We start from the raw sequence: 21,820 nt of genomic DNA on the forward strand, positions 1-21,820 counted from the left end.
GGGTTAAAATGAAGTTATTATCATAATTGAATGGAAACATATAGCAAGTAATATAAAGTATACACATTAAAACTAAATGATATGTCAATTTTCATTAAACTGTGGTATTCACTTAAATTTAACCCTTGTTTTCTCCGTTTTAATAAATGGCGCTTGGCCCACTACGGCTCTGAACCCGTCAAGTAATATGCAACATGTTTGACATAGAAGAATAGTACAGGGACATCATTTTATTTTTACTAACATTATTAATATTAACCTGGTTGTACCTTTGGATTAACACCGTTTGCTACCCTATTCCACGACTGGAGTTCGATGATACTGGCGTAATGTACAAACAAATCACTTTACTAGGTATAGGGGGGAAGAAAAGTAGTTCATCCATTAACGTAAACTAGAAAATATCTCGATTTTGAGTTTGATAATTTTCATTAGGTTTTTGTTTAATCAAGATACAGTACAGTATTAACAATGAGCGTTTTTACTCACGAACTGAGCTGTCCATTTGGACGTATTCATTATGCAGTGTATATTATACTGTCTACAGCACATTAGCGTACAATATAGAGAATGAAGTTAAATTGAAAAATAATCATAATATGGATATTTAAACACATTTTTGAAAATGGTGGCCGTTCATTTCTGTACAGGCTTCAGTTCTAATGTGCATATTATCGCACTATAGACTATTGTACGTAATTCCAATTACCAGGTTCGTACTTCGTATAAGTAATTCATATTGAAATAATTCTGTACCTACTCTATAAAAGAGACCTTACGTATTGTAAATTAAATCTTCACTTCTGCCCGATCCGAAAAGATAAAATTACTCAGACATACTATCTACTGTCCGTCCAAGTGGTTATGTCGTAGGGTCGTAGAAAGGGAGGAAATCACGTGACAGTTAATTACTTAACGAGGGCCTTTTATTTCAGTTATTTTAAACAGTTGTATAACATTACGTAGACATCCAGTTCCTGACAGAAATTAATGTTCTCAGAAAAGAGCTAAGACAGCCCAGCCACTAGCTGGCGAATAAAAGAAGGTGGCGGAAACCGAGATACGACGTAGGAAAATGGACGACAGTACCTGTGCGAAAATGATTCAATATTGAACGCTCTTTCGTTACTGGAAAACGTGAACATATTTTGGAACGTACTGTTTACTATGACCGTAAGGCTGCTATGACTGTATATGCGGTCTTGGATCTGTGTGGAGGACGGTTGAACTTCATTAGTAGAAGGGGTGGGAGTGAAGTACATTAAAAAACTCAGGTACAATAAAAATTGAAGTAAAAATAAAATGATGTCCCTGTATTACTAGCTTTTTAAATCTTCCTAATGTCTACCGAGAACTACGCTATATATTTTCGTCCGAAGCGATAGTCTTTGCAAATGTGGGGTTTATTAAATGGGCTGTCGAGTGTAAAAAAAAAAGGCACTGTTTGCTACATTAAAGTCCAAGCTGGGAATAAAATTATTTCACTGAATGGAAAATTGGTAATAGGATCTAGGACGACTTTATTAAAATGCGAGCAACACGGTGGACAATTCATGTAATGTTTTGAATTCCACTAACAGTGTCTTTCCACGGATAAGTTACAGGCCTAATGAAACCCACGGGTGTATTGTCAAAGTGTTTTCGTATACGCATTATCCCTGATATCCCCCCTATCTGAAGCTCGCAGCGGCATGATTGTTTATGTAATTATATGGAGATTTGTGCCATTGACGCAATTGAATGGTATATCACCTGCCTACTACGCTACGTTGGGGCCTCCTTCATTAATGACATCTGGGTTGAGAATATATCTCAAAGAGTTCGTTTTCAGACTGTGACGTCTTAGGCAGAGAATTCATTTCACGCTTTTGAATACAAGCAATTTGGCGGATTAGTGAAGGCACGCTCCAGCTCGCAAATTAGCTAGTTCTAGAATCAGATGCTGTCTACCTAAGTTATAAATTGAAATGTCACGGTAGAGCTTGGATTGTTCTCTCCAGATTTCACCAGAAAATTGATTCACTGCTGCTAGAAAGCATAGAGTGAAAGTTAAGTAATTTTTTTAGTATCCCCTGTATCAATATGCACACGACGTTCGTTTCATGGAATTCAGTCTTCATAGTGTACGTATTACGGAACTTCCCTGTCGTTTAATATTGCATGGTAGTGCTCCTATTCATAAATAAATAAATAAATAAATACATAAATAAATAAATAAATAAATAAATAAATAAATAAATAAATAAATAAATAAATAAATAAATAAATAAATAAATAAATAAATAAATAAATAAATAAATCTGTAGCCGAAATTTTTCTGGTAAATTTCGATTTTCTAAAAATAATTGGTCCTAACATATATAATTAACCACCCTGAAACCGAAAATCGCTTTTTTGAAATTTTTGTTTGTATGTCTGACTGGATGTTTGTTACCTTTTCACGCGATAATGGCTGAACCGATTTATATGAATATTGGAATATAAATTAAGTTCGTTGTAACTTAGATTTTAGGCTATATTGCATTCAAAATACTTTATTTAAAAGGGGGGGAGTTGTAAGGGGGCCTGAATTAAATAAATCGAAATATCTCGCTTATTATTGATTTTTGTAAAAAAAGTTACATAACAAAAGTTTCTTTACAAATGATTTCCGATACGTTTTATTCTTTACAAAATTTTGATAGGACTGATATTTAATGAGATAAATGAGTTTTAAAATTAAAATAACGCCATCTAAGACGGTGCAATAAAATAACAAATGACTTCGTCTATAAGGGGCCTTGGACAACAACAATCGAAAAAGGGGCCTACATAAACATAGCCTACAGAAAATGTTTCTGTGTTTGCATGAAGTAATATCGGAAGCTAAATTAACCGATTTATGTAATTAATAATTTCACCATTGGAAAGTGCAGTTTCTCTAGATGGCCATAATGCTATAATGTTATTACAGTAACTTGAGTAAATCGAGGACAGAAAAGATTAAAATAGCTTCTTATGCAAAGAAAATTTATTAGGCTATTTTGTAGGTACATTCGTTTTCTGTATTTCTTAAAATAATATTTATGCACATACTCATTTTAATCTCAGAGAATTAACGAACAACGAGAGTGTATTGATTTAGTATGCAGTAATACTACGTTAGCTTAGCAATCCATTATTTTATAATTCAAATTTTAGCTATGCTCTATTGAATCGTATTAAAATACATAAAATATATATGCAATAAATGCAAAGCAAAAAAAATGGGTAATGAGCCAAGCAGATTATGTTGCGCTGTTATAAAAGTTGTTCCTTCTGAGATTCAAGAGCCCCCACAACAAATTAAAAACTTACTTATCGGAATATATCCGTTATCAACGCACATGTCCTGGGAGCCTGCCCTTATGGCGAAACATTGCGTATACATAGGCACCATGCAATTAGAACTAAATTGGCCGATGCCCTTAGAAAACTAAAATACACCGTCTATGAAGAAGTCCACGGAACCGCCGATAATGGCAGTAACAGACGAATTGACATAATCGCCATTAGCGAATCCCTGCCTCAGGGTATGATAATCGACCCCACCATCAGGTTTGAAACATACAAAGGACAGCCCGAAGACGTACATGAGGAGAAACGAGCAATCTACGTTCCAACCATCCCGTATTATAAAGATAAATACCAACTTCACGATATCAGTGTTACGGGATTGATGTTTGGAGCAAGAGGAACGATACCCAACTTCTCTTCTCAATTCTGTAAGACCCTAGGACTGCACAAATCTTTTCTGAACGAACTGGCCCTCCTCATAATTAAAGAGTCAGTCAAACTTTTACGGAACCACGTATGTGGACTCTAATTCACTGTATGGAAAAAAATTGACGCACCATTATCATTTTTCTTTTTCCTTCGTAGCTTTCATTGATTCTTTACTTGAAATATTTTTTTCTTCTGTAAACTGCCTTTGTTTGTTTGTGTATTTGTTTGCCTTTTTTTCTTACTCTTTTAGCTCTCATCTTCTATTTTGTTCTTGTATTGTTTTGTATGCTTTGTCTAATGGCAGCCTCTAATTTGAGGAAGCTAATAAAATAAAATAAATAAATAAATATATAATATAATATAATATGATATAATATAATATAATATAATATAATATAATATAATATAATATAATATAATATAATATAATATAATATAATATAATATAATCTCTCGCTCTACGGCTTTCCTCCGCCAAAGAATTAGTATTGCCATTAAACGAGGGAACGCTATGAGTGTTATGGGGACTTTTCCAGAATCTAAATCGTTGGAAGAAATATTTTATTTCGTGTAGAGCTGTAGAGAGTATTTCGCATCCTTTAGTTTTGTTGCTAATTTCTAGTTTGTCCCTTACTCAATTGTTTAATTTAATTTCAAAATTGAATTAAAGTTTATTTTGTATATTCGGAAAATGTAAACAAAGTAATCAAAAGTAAATAATTTTGGATATAATATAATATAATATAATATAATATAATATAATATAATATAATATAATATAATATAATATACACTAATAATAAATATGTAACCAAAATTTTTCTGGTAATTTTTGCTTTTCCAAAAATAATTGGTATTAACATGTATAATTATTCATTCTGAGACCGCAAATCGCTTTTTTGAAATTTTTGTTTGTATGTCTGTCTGTCTGTCTGGATGTTTGTTACCTCTTCACGCGATAATGGCCGAACGGATTTCGATGAAAATTGAAATATAAATTAAGTTCGTTGTAATTTAGATTTTAGACTACATAGCATTCAAAATACTTCATTTAACGGGGCCTGAATTAAATAAATCGAAATATCTCGCTTATTATTACTTTTTTGTGAAAAATGTAAGATAACAAAAGTTTCTTTAAAAATGATTTCCGATAAGTTTTATTCTATGCGAAATTTTGATAGGACTGATATTTAAGGATATACAAGACTTTTAAAATAACAATACAATACATTTTCACCGCCGCCTCAGATTGTAGCGTTGCTGTTCCTGCAGTAATTCCTATGTGCAAAATATAATTTTTTTGAGAAAAAACACATTTATTCATTCCATGGCAATGGTACATAGGAGATCGTGAATTCTTACATTTTCGAAAGAAAGAAAACTATAATTACATATCACTGTTTATGCTGTATCACTATTTAAGTTATTTGAGGAGTTCAGCGCCATTTACTGAAGACATAGAAAACAATGGTTAAAATTAAGTTATTACCGTAATTCAATGGAAACATATAGCAAGTAATTTAAAGTTTACACATTAAAACTAAATTATATGTCAATCTTCATTAAACTATGCTTGCATGTAATAACAATTAAGAAACATGTTAAAGGAATTGTCATTGCATCAAATGAGTGCTCTCTGGACCAAAATGATCGTATTTTAATTATTTAAATGCAATTTTAATTAAGTAACATATTAAACGATTTATCCTTCTAACAAACACGAATGTTCCCTGGATCAAACGTCCTATTTTAATTATGTAATTACTTTATATATTTTATTTCTAACAGGTGCAGCGGGTACGGCTAGTAAATAAATAAATAAATAAATAAATGTAAAAAAGAATAAATGAATAAAAGAATGAATAAATGAATAAAAATTAATAAATAAATAAAATATATGGGATGTGAAGTTATATAAAAAACGGAAATATTCAGACAAAGATCTGTCCCACAATAATTCTTCTACCACAAGTCTGAAAAGAATTTTGTGAACTTTGAGTATGACACGTCCCACATTTTGCCATTAGAAGCTCATTGCGTATGTATTATCGATTTGTAACTCACTGCATTAATGAACGCTGTAGAAACCGCTACCAAACGAGGGCTTGTTCTCTCTACTAATGAAAGCTGCACATAATTCTTGTCGGAAGATGGTGGATTTAAAGCAATTAGGAGCCCCTTGACCACTGGACCTCTCACCCTGAAATGTAAGGTTAATAAACTCTGCTAGCTCTGGTACCGTACCAGATGGGCTACGTTATTTATGAGCATAATTTTACAAACCTAAACATGGAAGAGAAATGCTACAATGTAATACACATTCATCACAACACAGACGCACTCAGATACGGCAGTGAGAACGTATACACGTAACTTACATAAAGCACAGTGTATGATGTAATCATTACACATTAGGATATCTCACATTCTCTAGAGAACAATCTACTTAATTAAAAACTATGAGCAGCACAGTAACTTAAAGACCTGCAGTAGTGGCTGAGATATCCAAAAATACACACGTACTGTATGGGCCTAATTTTAACATTTATAAGGCTCATTTACCTATGATTGAGGTTCTGACTGTCATGTATGTATGTATGAATTTATTTACACTGCAAATGGATATATACCCGGTGGCAGTGGTAACTAATGACACTCAGTAATGACAATTAATAATAGACACAACTAATAAGAAAGAATAAATAATAATAATAAAATAATAATAATAAAATAATGCTAATAATAATAATAATAATAATAATAATAATAATAATAATAATAATAATAATAATAATAACAAGGAGCATCCTAAATTAAATGAAGCTTGATCACTTAAAATAACATTTAAAGTAAATCTAATTTTTATCTTAACCCTAAGTTCGAACTAAGACCCACGAGTGTGACAGGTTCACACCTGGACAAGTACCTTTCGGCACTACACTTTAGAGATGGGAAAAGTTGTTATTTTCTTGTAACAGTTCCAACTGTTCCAGCTCCATGAAAATACTAGGTTCCAAATAACAGTTCCAAAATAACAGTACCCCACCATATATATATATATATATATATATATATATATATATATATATATATATATATATACCGGTATATAATTTAATGTGGAAACTGTACCAAAATAAAACACACCAGGAATGAACGAAACTCTTTCAGAGTCAAGTCCCTAAATTCAGTTCTGTCATTCTGTGAAGCGTGTGACACAATTTGTTTATGTTAAAACCCTTTAGTCAAAGTAATTTATGCAAACATTTGGGTATAAGTCGAGGGCCATGAGAAAGTCCAGAAGTCATACTGACAGTATTGACACCACGAAACCAGTTACGTTATATTTATGCACGACGCCAGTTCAGGATTAAAAGCTGGTACTGATTTTGTCCCTGAAAATTGTTAAAAGTAGCCAGATCTAGTGACAAAGTCGCTAAATTGATAACACTGCACCAACGATTATCATAATGTAGTTCCATACACGGCCGACTTGATGCTAGCTTCGCTTCACCTTCGAAAGCGAAGGGAGTATCAAGTCGGCCGAGTTCCATAACATCGAGTATATTGTAATATGTAGCAAGTATTTTGTATAACAGGTACAGTACTACTAGTATGTAATGTAACAGTGATGGTTTGGAACAGGCCGTTACGTTATTTTATAGTCATAACTCATAATGTAGTTCCATAACAGCAAGCACTTTTTGTAACAGCAAGTATTTTTTGTAACAGAGTATTTAATGTAACAGTGGAAGAGCCACGTACTACTAGTACGTAATGTAACAGTGGTATTTAGGAACATGTACAGACGCTAAATGATCACATACTTCCCTGTATGCCATGTGATGCAGTACGATGTGATAATGAGTCGAGATGTGAATTCCTGGAAATGAAATCTTTTCTAATGCTAAATTGAATTCGTAGATCAGGTTTGTTCGAAGCAGGAAATGTAATGTAATTTTAAATTATTTGTAAATTGGTCACGAAATCGAAAGGGATCCCAGTGGTAAATAAAACATAACCTATTCTTCCTCTTCTGCTTAGCTGAAGGTCACAGTAGTGTTCAATTTCTCCAAGAATTGCATAAATAAAAGCTATAATCATTTCGGCCGTGCCAAAATTCATATTAATAATGTACCGTCATGAAGAATGTAATGAAATGTAATGTAATGAAATATGAAAATTTACCGTTGTACTTTTTTTTAAACAAAAGAACTTCAATAATACAGTCATGTTTCAACAGACTTTAGTTTAATTTCAATAATTAATACCAGTTCCAAGATAATGTGTACATTTTTAAAGACGATCTTCGTATCTTTACTATTTATCATTTACTTTAGTTTCCAACATTTATTTCAGTACGACGAAAGGATTCCCAATTCTGCTTTCAAACAGTGGCGCCAACATATAGGCTCGTGGGATCCGAGCCCACCCAATAATTTATCGTGTTGTGAGATTTATTTAACTTAAGCTCGTCAAATGTTTGAGCCCACTCACTGTTTTCCAGAAGTTGGCGTCACTGTTTTCATTAGTACCAAAAAACATGTTCTGTTCTGTGGAACAGGCGTTGTCATAATGTAGTTCCAAAGTGAAACGGGTATTTGTAACCGCAAGTATTTCGTACTAGCTCAGAGCAACACTGTTATTTTGGAACATAGTGTTCCAAGGTGCTGTTACTTTTTGGAACAGTTCCAAAATAACTGTTACGTTATTTTTTCCCCACCTCTACTACACTTATTTCGCTGTCAACTCACTCACTGCACTGATCCTCTCCTGATTTCACTAACACTTCTTACCATTTCACTGTTCAATTACTTTGCACAGCCACTTCTCTGATACAAACACACTTCACTTACACAATATACTTCACTGACGCCACACACTTCACTGACACAACACACTTCCTCACTAATAGAACACTTCAAATAACAAGATATCAATTACACCCTTTAAATACTGTGTATAATATATTACCGTCTATTAGTAAAGTCCTTAAGCCTATTTTTAAATACATTTTTGGTTATTGGTAAAGCCTTTAGTAAGTCTGCAGGTAAAGCATTCCATTCCCTGATAGTACGATTGAGAAAAGAAAACTTTCCAGTGTCCGTCCTCTGTCTTCTTTCCCTCAATTTTTTATGAGTGGTCGTTCCTTCAACAGTAATTCGGCGGCTGCGGTATATTAGGGTGGATCGAAAATGGACAATTATTTTTTTTATAAATTCGAACTTGGATAGGAAAAAAGTTCTATTACATTCCAGTACTTAAGCACAAAAAATTTCATTTTTCTAAACACATTTTAGCGGAAACGCAACGGCCTTGAATTTTTAGAATTTCAGTAAAATTATTCTCATTTACTAAATAATTCTTTGACAGCCCTACAGTTGAATAAGATGTAATCTAAAGTTATTGTGGCTCATTTAATAAGAACTTTAAATGTTATTTATTTATTTATTTACTTGCTTACTTACTTACTTATTTATTTATTTACTTATTTATTTATTTACTTACTTATTTACTTATTTATTTACTTATTTATTTACTTATTTATTTATTTACTTATTTACTTATTTATTTATCTATTTATTTATTTACTTATTTATTTATTTACTTATTTACTTGCTTACTTGCTTATTTACTTATTTATTTATTTACTTATTTAATTATTTATTTACTTATTTACTTACATATTTACTTATTTATTTATTTATTTATTTATTTATTTATTTATTTATTTATTTATTTATTTATTTATTTATTCATTCGCTTGCTGGCTTGCTCGCTCGCTCTGGGAGAGTTAAGGCCATGAGGCCTTCTCTTCCACACTACCAGAAGTAAAATACATAATGAAACAATGACAAAAATAGTAAAGTCATACATAAATAAAAAAATAATTTTCATTCACATTAACAAGCTTACATTTATTTATTTATTTATTCTGGTGTAGTTAAGGCCATCAGGCCTTCTCTTCCACAACACCAGGAATACAAATACAATAACAGAAATAAAAAGGGGAAAAAACACTATAAACGAAGTAAAGTCACACAAAAATATACACAGGTTGCAGTCACACAAACTTTAAATGAGTGATTAAGTATAATTAATTGTATCCTAATTAACTAACATAAACAAGAAACTTGCTTACATGGGCTATAATGAAATATTAATTAAACATGATACATAATTAAGTTATTTACAATTCATATCCTAATTCTACTTTATGATAGGCCTAAATGACAATTTATATACACAGAGAATAATCTATAAAAATCGGCTAACACTAACAAATCGATTTCATGTAAAAGTGTGTAGTTCTTAATTCTTAATTTAAATTGATTAACCGTTCGGCGGTGACGAGGAATGGATAATAAGGCGTGATGTTGATTCCGTAACGTTGTAAGATATTCAAAGCGAGTTCTCAGATATTTTGGAGTAGAAGTGAATAATATTCTAAACAGAACAGATAAAGAATGTTCTATTCTACGTTCCTTTAGGCGGACCCAAGAAAGAACTTCAAAAGATGCCATTATATGGTCAAATTTGCATATGAAGCGGACACACACATTATGAACACGTTGTAATCTTTCAACTAAATTGATAATGGTAATTATGAATATCCTTTAGTGTAGCATACAGGCAACGTGAATTTAACGTCAGTATTTTCATATTAAAAATAAAAATCAGTTGTTGTTACCTGGTTGAGGTTTTTACCGATGTTTTCCCTCTACCCAAATATGAGCAAATGTTGGGTAACTTTAGGTGCTGGACCCCGGACTCATTTCATCGGCATTATTACTTTCATCTCATTTAGACGCTAAATAATATAAGATGTTGATAAAATAATTGTTATTGCTATTAAAATAAAAAAAAATCATTTTGCGTATATGTCGTTGACCAATATCATTATCATTAACTTAAATGAATGGGATTCTACTCGTTTTATAATTTTGTACAGTTCCTTTTTTAATTTCGTCAAATTTTACAGCATATGAATATACATCGTATTCTGCAATCTAGTGAAAGCCTCTTAAATAACGTCTCTATACTTTATATTTCCTTTATGGAAACAGGAAAGAGGGAAATAAAGTAGAACCAAATTTCTTAAATGGACTCAGACGTTCTACACAACCAATCTACCAAGAAAGGAATATCGTTGTTAAATAAGAGAGAAAAAAACAACCATAGGGAGATTCTGAAAGGGCGGAGAAATTGTATACTTTGCGGAAGAGAAACACTGGGGGAGAAAGGGGGAAATATAAAGAGAAGGGGAAATAGCGGAAAGAGCAGGAAGGAGAGAAAGATATGTCGGCGAAGTTGAAATCAGTAATGTAAGCTGGCTTTACTTTGTGATGCTTGAAGACACATGTAGTTTCATTTAGTCTACCTTAGTCTTCTAAATATTATGAATTCATTATGCGACTCCAAGTAAGCCTTCTATGTAATTAAACATATATATTTTTAAGTTTTAGATAAAGTGCATAATATTATTAGGGGACGGATGTTGTTGACTTAAAAATGTACTTAAAATGATCATTAAAATGCCCTTAACCTCTTCCCTTACTATATATTTTACCAATTTTGTGAAAAAAAGAATTTTTTTTTAGAGGTCATTTAATATTACAGAATCACTGTACAGCTGTCAAAAAAAAAGTGGCCGCACTCGTGAACAGCGAATATTTTCAAAGTCCACTTCGGGTCGCGGCGATGTTACACGATGCATGTGCTTGTACAAGCAGTTCCGGAACTATGAAAGTGTTCCACATCTGCTCCTCACAGACCAGCGGTAGAGTGCTTGTTTAATGATTCAAAGGTTCTGGGTTCGCGCCTTCTTCAAGTTTCATTTTATTTTTAAACGTTCTTTAGCGATGTAAATTATATTCAAATTATCATTTATATCCAGTTATCGTTCTTGATGGATATCGCGTTATTTATATTTTGTTATCGTTCTTTAGAGATATGAATAAAATTCAAGTCATCATTTGTATTCTGTTATCGTTTTATAACGATATGAATAATAATAATTATTATTGTATCTCCAATGGGGGTTAGCCCTATTTTACATATGTATGTTAGGTCTATAGTTTTATACACAAAACAGATAAGCATAAAGAGAAATGGAAAAGAAAATTAAATTAGCTTACGCGACGTAAACAAAACATAAACAATCCGTAAATTAGGCATTGCGATTGCAAAACAAATATCAGTTATCAATTCGAAACATACAAAAACATTAACAACACACATACGTAACGCTTCTATAGCACAAATATGCAGCTTTCCGTACCATACATCATAAATTAATACAAAATAGTCACACAAACACAATCAAACTATAATTACGACATTGCGACGACATCAAGCATCCCATAGCTGACTCACATACATAACAAATCAAGCATCCGTTGCAACACATACACTTCAACATAGTAACCACACTTTTAAAAGTTACAAATTTGGCTCAAAGAAGAATAAATAGGACACTGTTACTAATTACTATTCTTCTACAATTTCTTAAATACATCTGTAATAAATCTGTGAAATTCCGATATGAATAATATTCACGTTTTTTATATTCCGTTATCGTTCTTTAGAGACATAAATAATATTCAAGTTATCATTTACGTCTTGTTTTCCTTCATTAGCATTATAAAATAATATTCAAGTTATTTATATTGTTATTGTTCTTTCGCAATATAAATAATCTGTATTTTATGTAGATAATTATTATAACACAAATAACCACCTTTCTTTGTAAAATAGGTTATTTTATTTAGTTAATTAAATACGTATTATATAATATCTTATATTAATTAAACAAACCGATATTTATCATTTATATTGTGTTATCGTTCTTTAGTGATACTGTATAAATAATATTCAAGTTATTTATATTGTAATCGTTCTTTAGCGATATAAATAACATAAATTTAATATTAGGTTCGGAAAAATCAATTTGCATAATACTGGTATTAGTTTTTCTTTTTGTATTATTACATTATACTATCTTGAACCACAATAAAATGAAAAGGAGTAACGAGGAATTGAACCTGAGACGTTGACATCTAAATTCCGACGTTCGTCCGCTGAGCTACGAGGGCAAAAGTGTGGAAACATTTTCGGAAAAATTGGCCCAATCACACTCAAAGATTTTCTGATTCGTAGAAGCTAGTCCAGGATGCGGGGGGCAAAGGCCAATTGAGTTTTCCCGATCCCTGATAGTGTCAAACATCCTGATAGAATTAATATTTAACCATTGCCGTGACTTTCGGTGAAATCCGGAGGGCCCAATTAGTCAAATCCACTCTCCTCATCTCCACGCTTGGGCCCCCTGGAATTTAATAAGATGCGAAAGAGATAGTGGTGTGCGGAAAGCAACGGGATGTTACCGCATTTAGGCCTATCCTTCCCAAGAAAAACTGCAAACATGAACAAAGGAAGCTTTAAATAGAAGAAGAAGGATATTCTGCGGACCTCTGGAAAAATAACTAAGGAAGAGACTAGTGAAGTGCTTTGTGTGGAGTGTGGCATTGTATGGGGAAGGAACATGGACATTACGACGAAATGAAGAGAAACGAATTGAAGCATTTGTAATGTGGATGTGGAGAAGAACGGTGCGTGTGAAGTGGACAGATAGAATAAGAAATAAAATTGTGTTTGAAAAAGTGAGTGAAGAAAGAATGATGCTGAAACTGATTAGAAAGATAAAAAGTAACTGGTTGGGTCTCTGGTTGAAAAGAATAATAGACGACATTAGGATATGTGGATCATATGCGGAGACTAAGAGGAAGGCAGAAAATAGGAAAGATTGGAGATTGCTGGGTTTGCAATAAAAGACCTGCCCATGGACAGAGCACTTATGTATGTATGTTCAGAATGCCTGGAATATCGTGTCTAAAAACAGTCGCTATTTGCAAAGACTAGTCAATTCCATGCCCACTCGACTGCAAGATGATCGAGATAAGAGGAAGATGGACTAAATATTGAATTGTGGCTTTTTGTTTTGTTTTTTGAACGCTTAATTGTTTGAATGTTTTAAGGCCGACGCCAGTAAATTTGTTTTGTTTATGCCACGAAAGATATTTTTATTGAGAATAAAATCTTTTTTCTTTCCATTTGCAGCCACAATATCATAATGATAAAGTCATGGCATAATATATTAATGAACCTGATGTTAATTACTAAAATAATCGTAAAAGAGAAAGGAGCCATTATGTATAGTTTGTCTCTCTCAAAAACAGAACAAAAAAGAACATAAAAAGCACGTGGTTGTAGTCGAACGCAGGACCTCATGAATAAGAGGCCTGAACGCTACCATTATGCTATCGATAACACACAGAATACTTCAATTATAACTGTAGATATCAGGCAACGTGGTCCAATAACGTGTAACATCGCCTGTCTCCGAATTGTAGCGAAGATTCCCGAAGGGAACTTTGTTTCAGGAGAGCGGCCACTTTTTCTTTTGACAGCTGTACATCACTAATTTTCTTACATACCTAAAAATCGCTATGAAATAGACATACATTCACACCTGAATTAATATCCCGAGTTATCTCGTGCACCTTGATTCCAGCTCCTGAACTATTTACCAACTTATGTTTTTTTTATATATTAATTTATGAGCAGGCTACGAGACTTTGGACCCGATACAATAAGTTTACTGTGCATGCACTATAGGTTGTTGACTCGCTGCAGGTAGAGATGTGTTGAGGTAACAACGTTGCTATTTAAAGTAGAGTACGGTAGTATGGGGAAACACACATATATACATTCTGAAAGTAAATATACATTACACAATGCTAATGTCAAAAGAATATGAAAAACATTTGAAGAGTCCACTGCAAGAATGATGGATGTCATTTGGAATACATTTTGCAGGAGAAGCGATTGAAAGTTTGAAAAACTTAGCGCTTAAAGCTTAACTGTGATTTTCCTATCATTACTGGAGAATGACTATCAGTGTTAATGACATGTAACTCTCTATGTACATTCTATATGTGTTAAGCTATGCATTGACAGTCTTGGTTCATTTTCGACAAAAAAGTGACATCCATCATTCTTGCAGTGGACTCTTCATTTATTCTCCTTTCTTTTATAAGCATTTGTGTTTAATTATACACAGTGTTAATGGTGGAAATAAGCATGTAGCAATTTCAATTTTTTCATGTATCCTATTGGTCGTCTTTAAGAAGTGCAGTTACAGTACCGAATTGCAATGTACCTACTACAAGATACATTCTCAGTGTCTCAAACGTGAAAAAACCTAACATCATTACAGTCTCTAAGAGACAGTCCTTTATTCTCGGGTGACTCTATGTCCACTAATTTGTTGTTTATATTACACAATGATCCATATCCATTATTTTTACATAACATTGATTTCCACTTCTGTTTTACACGTTCAGTAACCGGTGTACTTGATGTCTCATTAATTCTCTGCATCATTTTCTAAATTAATTTGAGGGTTTCCGGCATCTCTTGCTCTGACTTCTCTAACCGTGTAATAGTTTCAAACACAGTTTGTATGAAAACGAAATTATTCGTCAGAACCTTCAAATCCAGAGCGTTTTCCTTTGTGTATTTGTTGGCATCCATTCTACAGTACCCCCACCCACTGTACGCTTTACCACTATACTCAGTACGCCATTATGCGTATTTCCCACTGAACTGCTCTATTGGGTCCGAAGTCTCGAAGCCTTTTATGAGGTACAATACGAGTGCTGTTATCAAGGTGTTAAATGTTGTTTGTCGTGTGATAGACTCGAAAGCAGGGTATTACGCACAGTGGCACATTGCATTCCGGACAGTAGTATCTGCTCTTGTGTCGAATTTGTTTGTATTTTGAGTCTCTCGCAATACTACACATGAAATCCTATCTGATTGGGTTGTTCTTCTTCAGAGTTCGTGGAATAACTTCTGGAAAATGTCTACCTGTAAGCCGAAGTGGGTTGGGCGATTTTCCTGGCCATCCTGCCTTGAACGATAGGACATTCGGGGTGTATTTTTCGCAAAATCTTACGAATTACCACCATTCGATAGTCAAAGGGTGTCTCCTGCCTTCAGATATCATGTACCTAACGTAGGAATCCCACCACCAGATGTAGCAATATCACTAACTTCTGTAGCAATCTAATCAGGAAAAGGTTAATGAAAGGATGGAAACTTATATATTCGGGATAATAATCCTTAGCAGCGAAAATGGGACACACACGAGTTAACTCGGGTTAATAAATTTTGACGGAAGTTAGCAACCCGAGTTAACTCGGGTTAATCAGGGAAGTGGTTGAACTAACGGAAAAATGACATAAAATTAAAAGAAAATTACATTTAAATATTATTCACCTTGCTCGCACTACAACTACTTAAAAATTATTCACCTTGTTTCAATGACAATCTCGGAAAGAGGAGGCAACTTCCTGGAATTTAGTTAAGATAAAATAAAAGAACATGCAACAAAATAAAGGTTTTAAGGAAAAGCTGTAGATTTTAATGAGAGTTAGAATGTGTTTCAATCAGGGGTGATCGGTCAAAGCCCTCACTTAAACTAAGCTGTTGTCAAGCATTCCGTTGTTTGAAGTGAAGCCTTCACTGGAATGAGGGATGGACTTTTGAGTCTGTTCCAAAGTATAAAACTGAAGCTTCACTGTTATTCACTTATTCTGTAGATAATTACTACTGACCTATTTGCTTAGAAAATGATTTAACAGATCTATCGTTAAAGAAGAAAGTAAAATGCGTTCCAAATGACCTAAAAGTTCTTCGAAGTATTAAAAATGACCAAAAAATGCTGAAAAAAATATAAGACATTATTTTTTTACGTTGATATTAACATAGATAGGATCTTTATTGTGTACATTCAATTTAAATTATATTTGGTTCAATTTTTTTTCTTATGTCTTAATCAATTTTGTCTGAAAACTGTTTATATAATTTTTCATTTTTCATTTTTTTTGTGAGCTATTCTGTGTCGCAGGGCAAACCCAAAATATTGGGTCAGACCAATAAATTAAATTAATTAATAGGCATTGTCCTAAATGTGAAAAATAAGACGACTTTTCATCAACATCCATCCCCTAGTTACTATACAGGGTGTTTCATAATTCCTATTACAAACTTATAGGGGTTGTAGAGGGGAATAAGTAGATAAAGTTTTGATTAAGAACCCATGTCCGGAAATGTATCGTTTCGATGCAAAATAAGTTTGAAGATCGAATCAATTTCACATCTCCCAATTCACTAGAGACAATGAAGATCTTCCTCCTACTCTACAGGTGTGTCATAAACAAGATTCTTCATGTGACCCCAAAGAAAAAGTTGAGGAGTTACATCTGGCGACCGTGATGGCCAAGGAGTTGGACCACCTCGACCTATCCACCTTTCCCGGAATTTTTGGTGGAGATGTTCGCGGATGGCAAGTGAAAAGTGCACGGGTGGGCCATTATGTTGGAACCACATTTTCTGACGTAGTGTCAGTGGCAAAACTTCACATAACTTTACCCGGGATTCGTTAGGCAGTACGTGGAACCTTTCCTGTAGTGCACACTGGCAAGAGCTCATTGTCTCTAGTGAAGTGGGAGATGTGAAATCGATTCGATCTTCAAACTTATTCAGCATCGAAACTATACATTTCCAGACATGGATTCCTAATCAAAACTTTGTCTACTTAGTTCCCTCTACAACCCCTAAATGTTTGTAATATGAATTATGAAACATTCTGTATACTGTAGCAATATTACGAGGTGCATTCACGAATGACTGAGGTTGTACATTTCATGTTAATTTCTATAACTAATTCAGCTCCGTGTTGTCCTTTCTGGTGTTATTTGTTAATGGAACCGAAAGTCGAAAGTTCAAATCTGACCGAGGGGAATAAATACAAATTCTGGCGTTTTAGATGTTCAAAAAAATGTATATTTGTGGAAGTATCGAAATACAAATTTGAAACACTCATGTTTACTGTAGTGACTAAATCTTATTTTCTCTGTCTTTTCAGGATTTGCTCCTTCTTCGACATCACATCTTCGTTGAAGACCAAGTAAGAATGTCAATCAAATTCATTCAGAATATTTTATTACGTTGAATTATACACAAAGTTGGTAATGTTTTTTTTGTTTATCAAGTAAATTTATTGTGCTTGCTAAAAATAATTTGAAATACTGGATTGTGTTTAAAACTGTTAAGTATTTTGTCTGGTACTACAAAATAAAACAACGCTTACTGAATATATTAAACATCTGTTGGATAACATTTAAAATTTCAGAAGAATGGACAAAAGCAATAGTAATCCCAATATATAAAAAAGGTGACCGCGAAATTCCCAATAATTATCGAGGCATTAGTCTATTGAACTCCACTTACAAACTCTACGCTAAAATAATTACTCGCCGTTTTAACAACATTAGTGAAACAAAATTAGACGAAATACAATGTGGATTTAGGAAAGGACGGTCCTGTGCCGATTGCGTGTTTGTGATGCAACAAATAATCCAGAATAGAAGAGAATTTAATCTCCCTACATACATAATGTTCGTGGATTACGAAAAAGCCTTTGACAAGGTTTTAAGAAATAATTTATGGAATATATTGTCCAAAGAAGGATATCCAACACACCTAGTGAAAACGGTTAAGGGGACACGCTGCTGAGTTTTCGTCAATTTTGGTCAGTGTTAAAAGTTATTATTAATTTTTTTTTACTGATGAACTGTATTGACTAGGAACAAACCCATGCACCATTTCATTGTAGGTAGTCTTAGCATCATTTTAAAAGTTTAAGAAACAAATTATCTTTGTATGAGACCCAGATATTTGTTTACTAAAATTATAAACACTTTTTTATATTTTATTTTTTTCCGAGTACATTTTTCAACATAAAATTTTGAAAATAATTGTGCATATGTAACTCATAAACATCTATTCGATTTTAAAATTTCAAAAACTTACAATCAAAATTGTGGAGATTAGAAATCTAAGTAGCGTGTCCCCTTAAAAGCTTATACGAGACAAGAATATCAGTACGAATAGGAAGCAAGACAAGTGATACAATAATTGTAAATCAGGGTGTTAAACAGGGCTGCCCATTATCTCCATCATCATTCAATATATACATAGATAAAGCCAAGAAGAATGACAGAATAAAATAACAACCGGCAAAAATGTAGGCACGACATTATTAAAGTCCATGCCTTTTGCTGACGAATAGATCTTATTGGCAGAATCGGAGGATGACTTACAGGTGGCAGTTTATCAACTACAATTAATAATGGAAAAATATAATCTTAAAATTTCTAATCATAAAACAAAAACAATGGCCTTTGAAGGAGTTGATCACAGAAGATGTAAAATAGTTTTAAATCACGAAATCATAGAACAGGTATCCTCATTTAACTATTTAGGCTGCAATATATCATACTTAAAAGAACAAGACGTCAAACATAAAATGAGTAAATTTCAACAGATGTGTGGAACAATACGAAGAACGTTAAAAAATAAAACACAACGTTCAACACAACAAAAATTTTATACAACGTTAGCTGTCCTACTATTAACCTATGGTTCAGAAAATTGGTCTATAAACCGAGTAACTAAAAAGAAAATTGAAACCAGCGAAATGAAATTCCTTCGACGTGTTGCTGGTCTCACTCTTTTAGATCATCAAAAGAACAAAAATATACGACAACAACATAATTGGTACCAACATATTATAAGAAGAATTAATGACAACCGGTTACCTAAAGTAATACTGGACTATGAACCAAGAGGACGCAGAAATGTTGGTCAGACGACATAAACTTTGAAGACGGATAAGGCCAATAGGCCTAATCCCTGTGGTTGATGATGATGATAACTACAAAATATGCCTGTTAGAAATTCTGCTGTATAATATGTATAAATGTAGCATTTTATGTAATTTATGTCATGATACGAGAGTGACTCATAAAAATCATTACCGGCAAATATCTCGTAAATAGATGAGGAAAATTAAATTGTTGTTTATTGTTTATTGTTAGTAAAATAACATGTACAAAAATACAGTCTTAATTCTTTCCTGAAGGAGTAGAAACTCCATGTCTTGCATTACAAGGGAGTTACACAAAGATACACGACCTGTTATATTATACGAAAAGACTCCAAAAAATACTGCTCTTTTCTCGTTCAAATTTCCAATTACGTACAGAGATGCTTCTGTAAGAGATGTAAGATTTCAAAGATTTCCAAATCAGGAGATACAACATTCGGTTTGTACAAAGATTTTTAAGATTTCTAAAGTAGCTGAAATTTGTAAAATTTTACGTATACGACATAACCTGAAGAGCTTTTGTAACAGAAATACTTTGTAAAATAGGACCAAATTTATGTGAACCAGTCCAGAATTAATTCGTAGGCGATAAACTAAATACATTTCATTTTGAATCTTACGTACACTACTTTTAACACTTGAATATAGGTAGCTGATTAACTAGCGGGCTTGCTCGTATTAGTTATGTAAGTCTGTGCGACTTACAGCTGTTTCGATGCTTCGTCACACCATCCTCAGAGCCTACTAGATCTCGGCGTCATCTCGAACTTCTCTGCCTGTTGTGTGGGTGCGTTTTTGTGCATTTTTCACACCATTGCCGCATGATCTAAGGTGTTTTGTTTTTAACTTGCAATACGGAATGTGTGCTGGGTCAGATCTTCATGGGTGAAGAAATTTTCTGATGAAAAAGTCTAATATATGGGATCGGTGTCCACCCAGCATCGTGAGAAAAGTGGGGAGAAGCTGATGGATCAATGTGTTGATCACATGTTAACCTATATTCTTAGAATGACTGATCATCTTTCAAAGAAAATAAGCGTAGTATTAGTAGTATTTATTTATTTTACCTGGTAGAGATAAGGCCGTCAGGCCTTCTCTGCCCCTCTACTAGGGGATAACAACTATAATATGAAGAATAAAATTACGATTAATATTAAATTTACAATTACAATTACAATAATAATTAAAGTACGACAAGATTACCTGATTAATGAAAGCTAGACATTTTATCATAGAAGTTAAGGACAAAGAATATTTTTGTGTTTACTGAATTACAAATTAAACTTAGAATATCAAAATTCTATAGTGATGAAATTACAGGATATTGAAATATTTTTATTTAACATATTTATTTAATCTGACAGGATTAAGGCCATAAGGCCTTCTCTTCTATCCCACCAGATAGCACATATAAATACAAAAAAGAAATACAGAAGCTGGTGAAAATAATACAAATTAAATTAAAGCCCTATAGAAGGTCAACAGGGTCAAAAGAACACTATACAGCTCTAATCGAGCTAATACAAGAAAAAAAAAAGAAAGAAAAGTAGAGATAGCAATGATGATAGTGAAAACTAATAATAATAATAATAATAATAATAATAATAATAATAATAATAATAATAATAATAATAATAATAATAATGATGATGATAATAAATACATTATATGTTAATTGTCAATTTCACAACAGCATAGTTACAATATTTACTATATGTCGTGGGTTAAGCCGAAGTTGCGCAACCTGACATGTGTTCAAAAAGCAATTCCATGAAATAGAATGTGATTTTTTAAATTTAAATTTGAATTTTGATATTGTCCGACAGTCTCTGACTTGGTCAGGGAGAGAGTTCCAGAGGCGTGGAATAGATATGCTAAAAGATGATGAGTAGATTATGATAGATTAAGAGAACTATTTACAAGAAATCATGTCTGAACGAGTCTCAATGACTTACCAAGTGCCTAGTAAGTTTGCATTTGAATTCAATTTTATTTCGACAGTCCCTGATGCTAGCAGGTAACGAATTCCAGTTTCTTGGCAAGGCTATTGTGAAAGAGGAAGCGTAGGCCTATGGCTTTGACTGGTAGACCTTGACTCCATTATGGTTGTTGCGCCATGTATTATTATTATTATTATTATTATTATTATTATCATTATTATTATTGTTATTATTATTGAATTTGGTATTCCCAAGAAACTAGTTCGATTAATTAAAATGTGTCTCAGTGCAGCGTACAGCAGAGTCCGTATAGGTCAGTTTCTGTCAGATGCGTTTCCAATTC

General features: G+C 32.9%; 1 long non-coding RNA gene across 1 annotated transcript in view; it reads left to right on the forward strand.

Annotated features, from left to right (window-relative positions):
• Positions 1 to 21,820, forward strand: part of LOC138690972 (uncharacterized) — a 443,659-nt gene that overhangs the window by 113,376 nt on the left and 308,463 nt on the right. Inside the window, exon 2 of the long non-coding RNA XR_011329724.1 lies at positions 17,735 to 17,776. This is a non-coding gene — a long non-coding RNA (uncharacterized lncRNA). The remainder of the gene's footprint in view (positions 1 to 17,734; positions 17,777 to 21,820) is intronic.

Source organism: Periplaneta americana, chromosome 16 (assembly GCF_040183065.1).
Source record: "Periplaneta americana isolate PAMFEO1 chromosome 16, P.americana_PAMFEO1_priV1, whole genome shotgun sequence".
Lineage (NCBI taxonomy): Eukaryota > Metazoa > Arthropoda > Insecta > Blattodea > Blattidae > Periplaneta > Periplaneta americana.